The sequence below is a fragment of the Canis lupus genome, chromosome 27, assembly GCF_048164855.1.
Source record: "Canis lupus baileyi chromosome 27, mCanLup2.hap1, whole genome shotgun sequence".
NCBI lineage: Eukaryota > Metazoa > Chordata > Mammalia > Carnivora > Canidae > Canis > Canis lupus.
Genome location: NC_132864.1, coordinates 45,156,376 through 45,169,848, shown reverse-complemented (window position 1 = coordinate 45,169,848; position 13,473 = coordinate 45,156,376). Strand labels below are relative to the sequence as shown.

General features: G+C 41.4%; 1 long non-coding RNA gene across 1 annotated transcript; it reads left to right on the top strand.

Moving 5' to 3' along the window:
- Positions 1-6,124: 6,124 nt before the first annotated feature.
- LOC140619087 (uncharacterized) lies at positions 6,125-13,168 on the top strand. The gene is made up of 3 exons (XR_012019005.1): positions 6,125-6,329; positions 11,067-11,843; positions 12,812-13,168. It is a non-coding gene; the product is annotated as an uncharacterized lncRNA (long non-coding RNA).
- The last annotated feature ends 305 nt before the right edge of the window (positions 13,169-13,473 follow it).

The following is a 13,473-nucleotide window of genomic DNA, read 5'->3' as shown; positions in this document are numbered from 1 at the left end:
TGGGAGAATAAACATCAGGGTGTCCTCATTAATTCCAAAGGTAAGAAACACGGTTCAGGTAATAAAAGGGCCCAGGGCTTTTCACTGCCTGTGGCTTCTAGACACCAGACGTCCTGGACCATATTTATTGGGATAATAAGAGGCTCGTGGCACAGAAGCAGTGAAGGAAGGAGAATGTTTTCGAGATTGAAGATTTGTATCCTTTAAGTTTGTATTGCCTGCTTCTTCCACCCAGAAATGTCTGTGCCTCATAGAAGTTTAAATCCGCCTGCAGTGATATCAAAAGGAGTATTATTTATATTACTATTTTCCTCTTATGGCGCTGAAGATGTATTTGATGACTCCTTGATTCAGTAATTTGGAGCATAATTTTATATGAAATATAAATCATTCATATAATATATACATATATATATGCATGTGTGTGTATGTGTGGGTCCTAGACTTACGTGCACACGTATATACCTCTGATTTACTCAGGATTCATAGCGGGTTAGAGAAGAGAGAGAACAGAGTAGACAAATGAGGAGAATCGATAATACCAGCAACCTGCCACATTTTTGATACTTATGTAGACCCCATTTTATTCTATAAATAATTTATTTGTAATGCATTCAATTAATTAATTTTATAAGGGAGTATAATAGTTTCATTTTGGAAAGTCTGGAGAGGAGAAATAAAGAAAAAGAAGCTTATTAAAATAGCCTAAAATCTTAACAGGTAGATATAGACTAATAAAAATTAGTTCATATGCTTATAACTTGTGTATGTGCGTGTATGCATGTGTGCACGCATGTGTGTTTATGTGTGTGTCTGCGTGCATGTGTGTGTGTTTGTGTGCATGCGTGTGTGGGTGTGTCTGCCTGTGTGTGTCTGCGTGCAGGTGTGTGGGTGTGTCTGTGTGTGAGCATGTATGAGCATACATGTGTGTCTGCGTGCATGTGTGTGAATGTGTTTGTGTGCATGCGTGTGTGGGTGTGTCTGTGCGCGTGTGTGCATGGGTGTCTGGGTTTGCATGCATATGTGGGTGTGTCTGCATGCGTGTATCTACGTGCAGGTGTGCGGGAGTATCTGTGTGCAAGCATGTGTGCGCATGCATGTGTGTCTGTGTGCATGTTTGGCTGCATGTGCATCTGTGTGTGTGTTTGTGTGCATGCATGTGTGGGTGTGTCTGTGTGAGTGTATGCATGGTTGTCTGGGTTTGCATGCATGTGTGGGTGTGTCTGCATGCGTGTGTGCATGCATGTGTCTGTGTGCATGTGTGTGCATGTGAAGCTGCATGTGCATGTGTGCGTGTGTTTGTGTGCATGCGTGTTTGCATGCATGCGTGTGGGTGTGTCTGCGTGCATGTGTGTGCATGTGTGTGTAGGTGTGTGGCATGCATGTGTGTGCATGCGTCTGTGTGAGTACATTCATGCGTGGGTGTGTGTTTTGAAAATAAGTCCATAATCACAGGAGTGGAACGTCCAATCCCAAGACCCTCGGTGTGTCCGCAGGGAGCCGCAGAATCTCTGCGGCTCAGCGGGGGGAGCACTGCGGGTTCAGGCTGCCGTCCGGGAGAGACGTGCAGGGAGGTGAAAGAAAGAGAAGTCCTTGTTCACATGTTGACATTGACATTATGAAAAACTAAAAGCAGACCAAAGCAGCATGCACATCACTGGAAGGCCTCAGAGGGCAGGCCCCCCACAGTCTGAGCTGGTCCCTGAGAATTGCGCCCTCTGACACCTGCTGAGGTCCTCACGGGGCCGGAGGGCCTCTGAAACTGCGGTGCCCTCAGTGACTTCCCAGGGACTTAGCTCCATCGCCAGAGGCCAGGTGACTTAGCAAGATAGCTGGGGTGCCTACCGGTACTTCAGGGGCACCCTATTTCCAGCCCAGCAGCCTGAGGTCACAAAGTGTTTTTTCTTTATTATGGTTTTACCTAATCACAGAACATCCCCTCTGCATTACCAAACCCCTAGCCACTGATGATGTTTTCCAATGCATAGAGCCCAGGTATATTCCAGAACCAGTCGACAGCAGCCTGTTCCTTCACTTGGGTATTTGCTCTAATGTTGATAATCCCAGTGGCCCTCTGACGGCGGGTCTGAACACAGTTTCCCAGTAAAGACCTACGCCAGCCTGGCTATTCTAGAAAGCACAGCTCAAAATAAGTGTGATGGTTGGGCAGCCCGGGTGGCCTAGCGGTTTAGCGCCACTTTCAGCCCAGGGTGTGATCCTGGGGACCCGGGATCGAGTCCCACGTCGGGCTCCCTGCATGGGGCCTGCTTCTCCCTCTGCCTGTGTCTCTGCCTCTCGCTCTCTCTGTGTCTCTCATGAATAGATAAATAAAATAAAAAATAAAAATAAGTGTGATGGTTAACAAAATGTATTTGAAGTATTGTACAAAGGGAAAGAAAATATCCAAAGTCCTTTAAAGCACACCTCCGTATCAGGGGCCGTGAAACCCAACAGGGTTCTGCAGTTGAGAAAGGTGACTCCTTGGGGTGGGTATCTCAACCCTCAGGAGGTGGGTGCTCTTGGTGGCATAACACCTCACGGTCCAGGCCAGAGCTCTGTCTTGGTCCTGGGTCCTGTCCAGTGTATTTACCCCACTCAGGGCAGCTCCCACAGGCATGTTTTGTCTCTGTATCGTCAGAGATAACTGTAGGAGGAATTTGCCAAACATTCACATCCTCAGGCTTACATAGGCCCACGTGCAAGACACAGTCAACTTATTCCAGACAACACCCGAAATGCCAACCCAGCACCCTATATATTTATATATATATGCAGCAGGCAGACACACACCAGCCCTTGCGGGGCTCCTGTGGCAGGGCAGCCCCAGCTTCCGAACCCTGTAAGGGTTCCACTTTCACAAAAGCACAGCACCAGCACATGCACAGCTTCACCCCCCGCACACTCACACACCCGTTGTGAGAACAAAGCAGACTCTCCACGCAAAAAGCGCGGAAAGAAAACAGGGAATGGGGGTCAAACCCTAAACTTTCACTGTCACAGTTTGCTGATCCATATAAAACATGCTTTATGGAAGAGAAGATTCCAGCCTATGCATGTGTTTTTTTTTTTTTTTTTTTTTTCACACAGTTAAGGAATCAACGTACTGGGAGGAGGGATTGGCCGCCTACCCTCATAATCGAGAAGGTTCGTTTCCAAAAGGGTGGTCTCTAGGCCTAGGAAACAGTTGCGCAACTTTATATACAATCTTTACATTTAATTTTTTTTCTTTTTTTGCTTTTTACTACGAAACACCATGATGTGTGGCTTTTCGTAGTGTTCAATATTTTATCTTCAAAATACGTTTTCGGAGTAACATAGTGAATGCACCACGCAGAGGCCTTTCCGCTGTCTCTCCATGAAGTTTAAATATAGTGAACAACTTCTCGAGTTGTCCCACGGACGCAAAAATCTCTTCCCTGGTACGTCGCTAGGCCTTAAATTTGTTCTTTGTCAAATGATCAAGCAGGAATTAAGTGCTTTGGCTGAAGCTCTTTTCCTGGTAGTGGAGCTTTATGCTTTGCAGCAGGAACTTTACCAGGCCTGAGCCTCTATTTTTCTCCTGAATTCATAATTTCCTTTGGAGGGTGAGTCAACATCCAGGATAAATGCCAACAGGTGAACTGAATACAAATGATATCACAGAGATAAAGATTACTCACTCAAATCTGGGCAAGCGTAAGATCTAGCGATCAGCATTTGGCTCTTGGTATTCATGCCCTGAAATAATATGCGGATATAAATAGTGTTCATAGATGCCAATCACATCGGTATGGAAACCAAAATGCCGTATAAAATGTGACTATGCCTTTTTGTCTTTTACTTTAAGGGACAAACACCACCGCACTCTTAAAAATTTCTAAAGAATCTATATGATACCATCTTTATCAATGTTATACCCTTTAGAAAATTCAAATTTTTACCTCTCAAAATTTTTTTAAAGTTTTTTTTTGAAGATTTTATTTATTTATTCATGAGAGACGCACAGAGAGAGGCAGAGATATAGGCAGAGGGAGAAGCAGGCTCCCTGTAAGGAGCTCGATGGGGGACTCGATCCCGGATCCTGAGATCACGCCATGGGCCAAAGGCAGCCGCTCAACTGTTGAGCCACCCAGGGAGGGGTCCCACCTCTCAAAAATTTTAAATAAGTATAGACTATGTGATGAGGAGAAAGTAAAACTCTTATTTTGACTCACAAATCTGAAATATACAGTCTGTCTCATATCATCTAAATAAGTTTTATTAGGCGTGCAATTAACTTTTTATCTTTATTTTATTTAACATGATAGGCCATCAGCTCAAAATGATTTCCTCTGCTTACTGAGCTCAGATATTTGTGCTTCTTCCAACACTGAATCAACCTGTCTTCTTAAAGGTCAGAGTTAACCAATACATAGACTCTTGGATTCCATTTTAATGTAATCCCTGATTCTAATTTATTTGATGTCCCCATACACTTCATAATCTAATTATTATTTTCTATAAATGTGGCATCCTAGGTGGCTCGGTCAGTTAAGCGTCTGCCTTCAGCTCAGGTCCATGACCTCAGGGCCCTGGGATCGAGTCCCACATGGGGTTCCCTGCTCTGCAATGAGTCTGCTTCTCCCTCTGCTCCTCCCCTGTGTGTGCACAGAGTGTACACACTCTGTTATCTGCCTTTATCTGTCAAATAAATAAATAAAATATTTTTTTTAAAGTGTGACACCCTGCCCCCTCTTACATATCTGATATACGTTCCTTGTAAATATATGGCAGTTACATGATATACGTACGTGTGCATGAGGCCCAGTTACATGAATCATATCAGAAAATAATTCATCTAATCCTACATTAGTCTCACTTTTTAAGGGAAAATATGTCGGCTAAACACACACATAAAAATATAGCACAATTCAATTGTCATGTTAAAGAAGGTATAGCTGTCTTATCCTAACCTCAGCAAACCAGCTCTTGTTGCGCAGACAACTGCCAATTCTTGGAGAATTTCCACACGCTGTGGGTAAGAAGTGTCCTGTTAGACATGAGCATGTCCTGTGGAGCAGCACAGGAGCGACTACAGAGCACTGCCTGGGAGATCATCCTACGGCTGTAGATGGAGGCAAGGGTGAAAGCTACCGGTTAATGACTGGGAAAGAGTCACCCCTACCACTTCCCCTCTTACAGTGCAACCAGGGATCAGCAAGGAAGTAGCATGGAGTGAGTTTACTCAGGGGAATTAATTTGCTATGACCTACAAGCTGCCCTCATCTTTTTCTATAAGGGTGACCGTGGGCAAAGCCCTTAATTTCTTTGAATCCACCTCCATGTCCCCCATTTTGAAAAAGGGAAGAGTAGAAGTTATTCATTCCCAGGACTGCTAAGATGACTATATAATTGACTACTACTGTCAATCAAATCCTCCAGTGACAGGTGTCAAAGTAAACATTTCATCAAACAGCAAACAACAGGTAGAGAAGGTTTTCCATTCAAGGTTATTGTGATAGGAGAACGAGGCCAGATTGGGGTCTGAACTCAACTCTCTGGGAAGAGGGTGGAAACTTTCTAGCTTTCTTGGTGATGGGATTTCTTTTTTCTTTTCTTTTCTTTTTTTTTTTTTTTGGTGATGGGATTTCAAAGCGACATCCTAGGATCCTTGAGAAAGACAGTCGTGGGCTGTAAAACTGACAAGATGTTTTTTAAAGACTTACTTCTTGAAGGGGAAGAGGAAGAGTTTACAAGTTTTTTTAAGTAAATGGTCTCAGAAAAAGGGAGGGGAGGCACCTCATTGATTGGGACACAGGTTCTATGGTGGCTAGAGTGAGAAAGAAGTTGAGGTGGAGACAAGTTTAACCAAGCTGAGGGGAATGGGAAGCCCCCTTGGTCACAGGTAATCAGCAGGCACTCAATCAGTGCAGACTGCTATTACTACTATGGTTACAGCCACTTCTGATATGGCTACAACGGTCACTCATAAAGACATCCAGCCTTTTGTAGCATTTTCAGGAACATACACAACTCTATCTGATTTGTTTGTCTTCCCGCTTCACTCTGTACAGAAGGTCTCTTCCATGACCACATTCCATCAACCAAAATTCTGCATTCCATGGAGCCTAGAAAATTCAGTTTAACTACCAGTATGGACTGAACTGCCTCCATGGTCCCTACCCATGTGCACAAGTCCTAACATCCAAGGTGATGGTATTTGGAAGTGGGGCTTTGGGGAAGTGATTAGGTCTCCAAGACGTCATGACAATGGGGCCCTGGTGATGAAATTGGGGTCTTTATGAGAGAGTCTGCTCACTGTCCTTCCCTGCCATGTGAGGGCCCAGGAAGAGGGTGAGGAGCCACCACAGGTAAGAGAGGAAGAGGACCTTCCTGAAAACCCAGCCCTGCTGGCACCCCAACCCCAGGCTTTCAGCTCCAGAACTTCTCTGGTTGAAGCTACCGTAGTTTATGTCTATGGTGTTCTGTTAAGGCAGCCCCAGCAGGATGATACAACTGGCCACTCCAGAGAAGTCTTTCCCAATCTCCTCAGATCGAAACACGACAATATCAATGTTGTTAGTGGTGCTGTTACAAGGACTAGTAAGGCAATGGGAAGGACAACCCCTTACAGGTGTTTCCTGCATACTGGGAACTGTTTGAGGCACTTTGGACCTATTTCTCACTTACTCCTCATAACAATTTTGTATGACAAGTGTTCCTTTTATCAATAATTTACAAATGTGCAGAGTTTCAACATGGTTAAATAATGGGGTATATAGAAAATTCTGATTTCTCTGAATTATAATATGTTTTATATATATATATGTTGATTCCCTTATAGTATTATTGCTACCCCATCAGACTTTACCTTAGGATTTTTAACTATTTTCAATAGTTGCCAGCCGTTTAAGATAAAAAGATGAATATACAACACAAACGTCTTGAGGTGACTCAGATAACCTTGTGATCAAAGAGAATCGGAGACCTGTGAGCACTGTCAGCAATAGGAATACAGAGTGATGGGGGAAATGGCCATCTGGCCAGCATCTGTGCTCTCGATGAGGCTATTGAGTTGCACGCATTGTGTCCTCAACTATTGAAATTACTCCATTGTTGGAATAACAGAAAAAAAAAATAAAAGCAGAGCAAAATGCACAAATTATTTTTGTACATATTGTATAATCATTTTTGTACATATTGTAACTCTTTCATTTTCAGATAGGACAGGAAAGTGCAAAGACCTCAAAAATAATTAGATGAAAATTACACATTATTCAGTTAATAAAGTCATAAAAATATAGCAAGAAAATGAGTTGGAAAATAAGTTTGGTGAATTTATTCATACATTATAAAGGATTACATTATAAAGGATTCATACATTATAAAGAATTGTTAAAAAGAGATGGAAATTTAATAATTGTCAATTTAAGGTAAAAGCTACAATGGTGTAGCATGCGCACCTGGGAAATTTAATGACTTCATTACCAGCCTGACCAAATGTCACCTGGGAACTACTATAACCATACTGCATATTGTTAATGGTCACCCAGTACAAGGACTCAAGGTAAACAAGGAGGCAGAGTGTGTAGGGATTCACAGCCTGGATGTGCAAACACTTTGGAAACTGTTTAGCATAACCTGCTGAAGTTGAATAAAAACCTCTTCAGTAGCACAGATATGCACATAACAGAAATAAAAACACAAATTCATGTAAAATATGCACAGTAATATTTACATCAGCAATATTAATGTTAACCAAAAATGGGAGGAAATCTAAAAGCATATCCACAGTAATAGAGTTAAATGTTTTGGCACAGTCATAAAAACGGAATGTAAGAGGTGTCTCATTGAATATGCTAGTAATTAGTCATGTGTAGCTATTTAAATTTTCAAGAATTAAAATTAAAAGCTAAGTCATTCTGTCTACTAACCACACTTCAAGGGTTCAACCAATAGCCATGGGTCACTAGCGGTTGACACATGGAGAGTGCCCCTATAGAAAATGTCTATTATTGCAAAATAGTCTGTTCAAGAGTGTTGCTTATAGCAAAGAAAATAAAAGCATTATTATGTACTTTCATAAAAATCTCACAAAAACGATGAGCTAAAACATTTAGATGTGGGGTGACTGAGTGATGCAGTAGAGTGAGTATCTGACTCTTGGTTTCAGCTCAGGTCAGATCTCAGGGTCGTGAGATTGAGCCCGCGTCCTTACAGTGTCTCCTTCCCTCTGTTCCTCTTGCCTGTGCTCACTCACTCTCTTAAAATAAATAAATCTTTTTTAAAATATAAAATAATAGATTTAAAATTATATACTGTAAAAAATATATACTGTATGGTTATAATTATTTTTTTAAGAAACTCAGGTTGTTTTATAATAGGACTGGACAATTTAGCCAGTTCATCTCAGGGGCAGGATATGAAAGTTTTAGCTCCTCTACATCGTAGCCAACACTTGGTATGCTCAGTCTTTATTTTTAGTCATTCCAAGATAATCAGATATACAATGTGCAAATGTTTCTACTTCCTAGGGTCCATTAATTTTCATATACAGTATGTGGTTTGAATCAATGTTTTTCTTTTTTTTTTTTTTAATATGGACATCCAGTGGTTTGTAGCAATGGCTAGCCTTCTTCCACGTGATCACTCAGTACTTTTCACTTCTGTAAAAAAATCAGTTGACATATTTACTAGGTCCTAAGACTCGACTTTATTAGATATGTTCTGCCTACAGCCACCATATTAGAAATGTGATTTACTTTCAAGACGTATAGGGGCAGACGGGCAGGGAGGTAGGTAAATGTATAACTAGACACATCAGTACATTTGGAAAACTGTTAACGGCTGGAGAGTCTGGGGGGAAAGGTCCAGGTGTTTTCTGGACAATACTGTCACATTTTCATGCATTCACAGTTGGTCACACTAAAGAGCTAAATGACAAGAAAAAAAATTCTAAAACTACTGTGATTTTGCACATAACAGTAACTTTTTACATAAGGAAGGGATGATTCCAAACTTGGTAAGGTATATTTACTTAAATGTGCTTTATAAACCCGTTGATACTATTTTTAAAATTTTATTTATTTATTAGAGAGAGATAGAGAGAGGGCACACGTGTACACGCTGTGGGGAGGGGCCGAGAGAGAGGGAGAAGCAGACTCCCACCTGAGCAGGGAGCCCGACGTAGGACTTGATCCCAGGACTGCTGGGATCATGACCTGAGCCAAAGGCAGATGCTTCACCAAGTGAGCCACCCAGTGCCCCAATGCTATTTTTAAATGTTTGGAAGCGGCATGGGAAGAGTACATTTTAAAAAGCTTATATTGACCATATATTCAAATAAATATTTGATCTCATGTCATGACTATCATTGACATAGATTTACATGTTGACATATTTATTGTTAAGTGACTAATATTATATATGCTATTTTTCTAAAAAGTGAACACAATTCATGAAGTAACAGGTTTTCAACAATTCAGTATCTTCAAGGTTTTTTCTTTTTTCTTTCTTTTTTTTTTTTGCAATACTCATATTCCTACGAGAGACGTTAAATCTATATTCTAATTTCACGGCACAAAAGCACGGACATTGTGAGTGGGTACTGCATTCATGAGACCATCAATTCCAATCTTGAGATTGTTTCACAAAGAAGATGGGTTCTCTTTCCTTATACTGGCTTTGCAGATCATACCAGCCCTCAATTATTTTCTAGTACACTATAGAGTCTCAAAAAGTCTAAATAATGACCTGAATTCTAATGACCTTCAAATTTGACCTATCTGTATACAAAAAGAACAAGCTTGATTTGTATTTTTGTTCTTTCTGTCTATATAACAGTTACATCCATATAGTGTGTTGCTATTAAAATTTAAGAAAGATTAATAATTATTCTTTCATTGTTGTGTCAGAAAAAAATATTTCCAGTATCTTCCTGGAAATCCTACTCTTCGAACTTATCAAAAGTCTTGTTTCAATTTGCCAAAACCATGTGCTGAAGAGCAACGGGAAGTTTTAGAGATCTCTAAAATTGGGTTATTGTAAAGAAAAATCCTAAGGAGATACTAAATATAAATACTAAGCCAATTTATTTATACTTTCCCCAAATTGTTGACTGGGTTTTACCCAGTAATCTGAATATCCACATCTAAACACTAGATCGGAGAGAGGAATGGTCACAAAGATATGGTTATTGCTAAGCCTGTTGATTATTTTACAACAACTTGGGGAAATGTAACATTTAACCTCTTTTGTTCACTCAGCATCAGAGTAGTCATGAGCACCCAGAAAAGTGGTCATTCTGCTCAGGAATAATATCAGAAACCAAATGAAATGATTTTTAAAAAATGAATGAGGAGAACGATTTGGAGAATAATGTTTTATGTAGTCAGATAATGCTCTATAACCGTATCTTACATGAGCATTGAAAATATAGCTTGGAACAGGGGCAAATTAGTGTTTTCAGGAATGGAATGTATAAGGACTTGATAAGCATAATTATCATCTGTTTAAAAAAAGGAAAGAAAGGGAATTTAACTAAAAATGGTAAGTACAGGCACAGTGATTATAGCCAGCAAACACTTGGTACTGAAGTCTTTCATAGTCTAGACAGTTTTTAGGCATACTTCTATTTTAATGACTACAGTTTAACTTTTAATGATTAAGTATAAGAACAGAACAAATTGGCAGTTGATATTTTCAATAATAAATCAGTTTAAAGAATAAGCAAATTTATGGAACACCTTACTCGAATGTATTTTTTAAAAATATTTATTTATTTATTCATGAGAGACACAGAGGGAGGCAGAGACCCAGGCAGAGGGAGAAGCAGGCTCCATGCAGGGAGCCCGACATGGGACTCGATCCCGGGACCCTGGGGTCACTCCCTGAGCCAAAGGCAGACGCTCAATCCCTGAGCCACCCAGGTGCCCCTGAATATGTTTTTGCAAAGCTTTTCATACACTGATATACCTAAGGTCACAAAAGTGCTCCCGTAAGACTTATTTAAAACTTTAAATCATAGAGTTGAAATAGTCTGGCCCTGAGTTAAATAAAAATATTCTCATGAGACAAATGACTCTTTTTTTTTTCTTTTTTGGCCTCAGAATATTTATCCTCTGAAATGCTGTGAGTTTTTTAAGTGAACACACTGCCGGAGGAGCTGGTTAGGACTCACAGCACCGTGGAGCCCAGTGTACAGAGAGCTGCCCCACACCCCGGCCCTGCACACAAAGCCTCCCGCGCTGCAACACCCCCCAGAAGACTGCTGCTTTGTCACAACCCATGGGCCAGGACTGGCATCATTATCACCAATGGCCGGTAGCAGACACCTGTGTTCCCTCCTATACAGTCTGTGGGGTTGAACATCTGTCAAGACACACGTGCATCCTTACCATGTCCTACAGAACCTAACCCTGTGCTTTGCCCTGTTATCCCTCCCTCCCCAGCCCCTGCCATTCACTGGTCTTTTACCGTCCCCACCACTGCATGTCTTCCAGGAGGTCACATAGTTGAGATGCACAGATCTTCCCAGGCTTCCTTCCTTCCTGAGCCGGAAATTCCTGCGTGACTTCCCCTGTATGGAGGCACCGCTGAATCACCTGCTAACCTCCTGAAGACTGTCTTCCAAGTCTTGGCAATTCTGACAAAAGGCTGCATAATTATGACAAAAGTCATAATCCGTATGCAGACTCTGCATGGACATGTTTCCAACTCCTTCAGGAGGTGCCAAAGAGCACAGTCGCTGGATTGTGCGGCAAGTGTCTTCCCAAGTGGCTGCACCACGTTGCTTTCCAAACCAGCAGCCAGGGAGAGTCCCCTTGGTCCCCCATCCCCTATAGGGCTCGCTGTGCTCAGCATTCGGACATTTGCCCCCATGCTAGGTGAGTAGTGAGACTTTCTTTTGAAAAATACTTTGGATACCTTCTAAAATTGAGTAGAAACCCCCCCACCTCCAAAAAAAATTAGTATCCTTGATGATGGAGTATTTCTACCCATTATCTAGCACAGAAACACACTGGCAAACGTGTCCAGTCTCCTTCCTTGTACTTTCTGTAGAACGTAACATGTAGAGCATTTTTATTTTCCTTCCTTCCTTTTCCTTTCATTTTTTTTTTTTAATAACCTGAAACTTTTGCTTGAAATAAGATAGCCAGTCTCTACCCACACAGCAGTTTACTGTGGGAGTTGTGGACCCTGACTTTGAACAAGCGCCCTGGTGGCCTAGGCAGTGTGACCTGACTCTGGGCCTCCTCGGTCTACACCACTCACTCTCAGAGTCCTGGAACGCTGGAAATGATTACACGGGAAGGGCCCCTAGAGGTAAAAAGCACATAAGGGAGATTGGCGAAGATACTCTTGAAAATTGATGAGGGATGTAAGCACCATACTTCTGGACAGAAAGGAGATTTTAGAATCGGATTTGTAAGTCTGTAAATACTTTAGACATCTGGCTTTGGAAGGGAAAACAATCTGACTTTCCAAATTCTCTCTCAACTGTCCAATCACATATGCCAAGTGGTTGGATTTCAGACAGAAGCTCAAAGCTGACATTCTCTTCGGTAATAATTAGGCATAAGTCATACCAATTTCCCAGTGATTTCTCAGATTGTTCGTTCTTCCTCTTTTTAACCCACAAGAGTTCCTATTTTTTATGGAAAGGAAAATGGATCCATTTTTTCAAATCCTAAAAACAACTTGAGGAATGCATTGCTGTCATCGCTTTCCTGAGGCTGATTTGTATAACATGTACTTCCTGGCTTCCTTTTTTTTTTTTTTTTCCCCCAAAATCTCTCTTTGGATTACAAAGCAGATACTCTTTTTTTTTTTTTTTTTTTTTTTTACAAAGCAGATACTCTTAAGTTTATGTCATCTCTTTGAACTTATGAAGCTTATTACTGCTCCTGGGCATGGAAAATTTGTACAGAGGAATGGATGCACTTTGGAGAGCCCGGGTTTAACTTGGAGCACTACCATTCATCGGCTCTACCATGCTGAACCATCAGATTTCGTGAGTAACGATCCTTTCACGTGCAAACATGAAGGTTGCAGTTTCCATCTCACTATCCTTGTCACTTTGCTAGGACTATCGATGGAGATAAAAGCATAGTGTGAACTCTTCAGAGTCACCTGCACATCAGAGGATAAAGAGTAGGGACGATGAGGAACATAAGGAGTGGTCACTTCACTTGTAGTTTCAAGGTCAAAGTGCTCAGGCAATTTGTTGTTATTTGGTTTTTTTTTTGTTTGTTTTGTTTTGTTTTAACAATTTATTTATTTATTTATTTATTTATTTATTTATTTATTTGAGACAAAGAGAAAGAGAGGCAGAGACATGGGCAGAGGGAGAAGCAGGCTCCATGCAGGGAGCCCGATGCGGGACTCGATCCCAGGACCCCACCATCACGCCCTGAGCTGAAGGCAAAAGTTCAACCGCTGAACCACCCAGGAGTCCCTGTTCAGGCACTTTGACATCAGAAGTGCCATCTGGTCAAACAGATGCACCATCCTAGA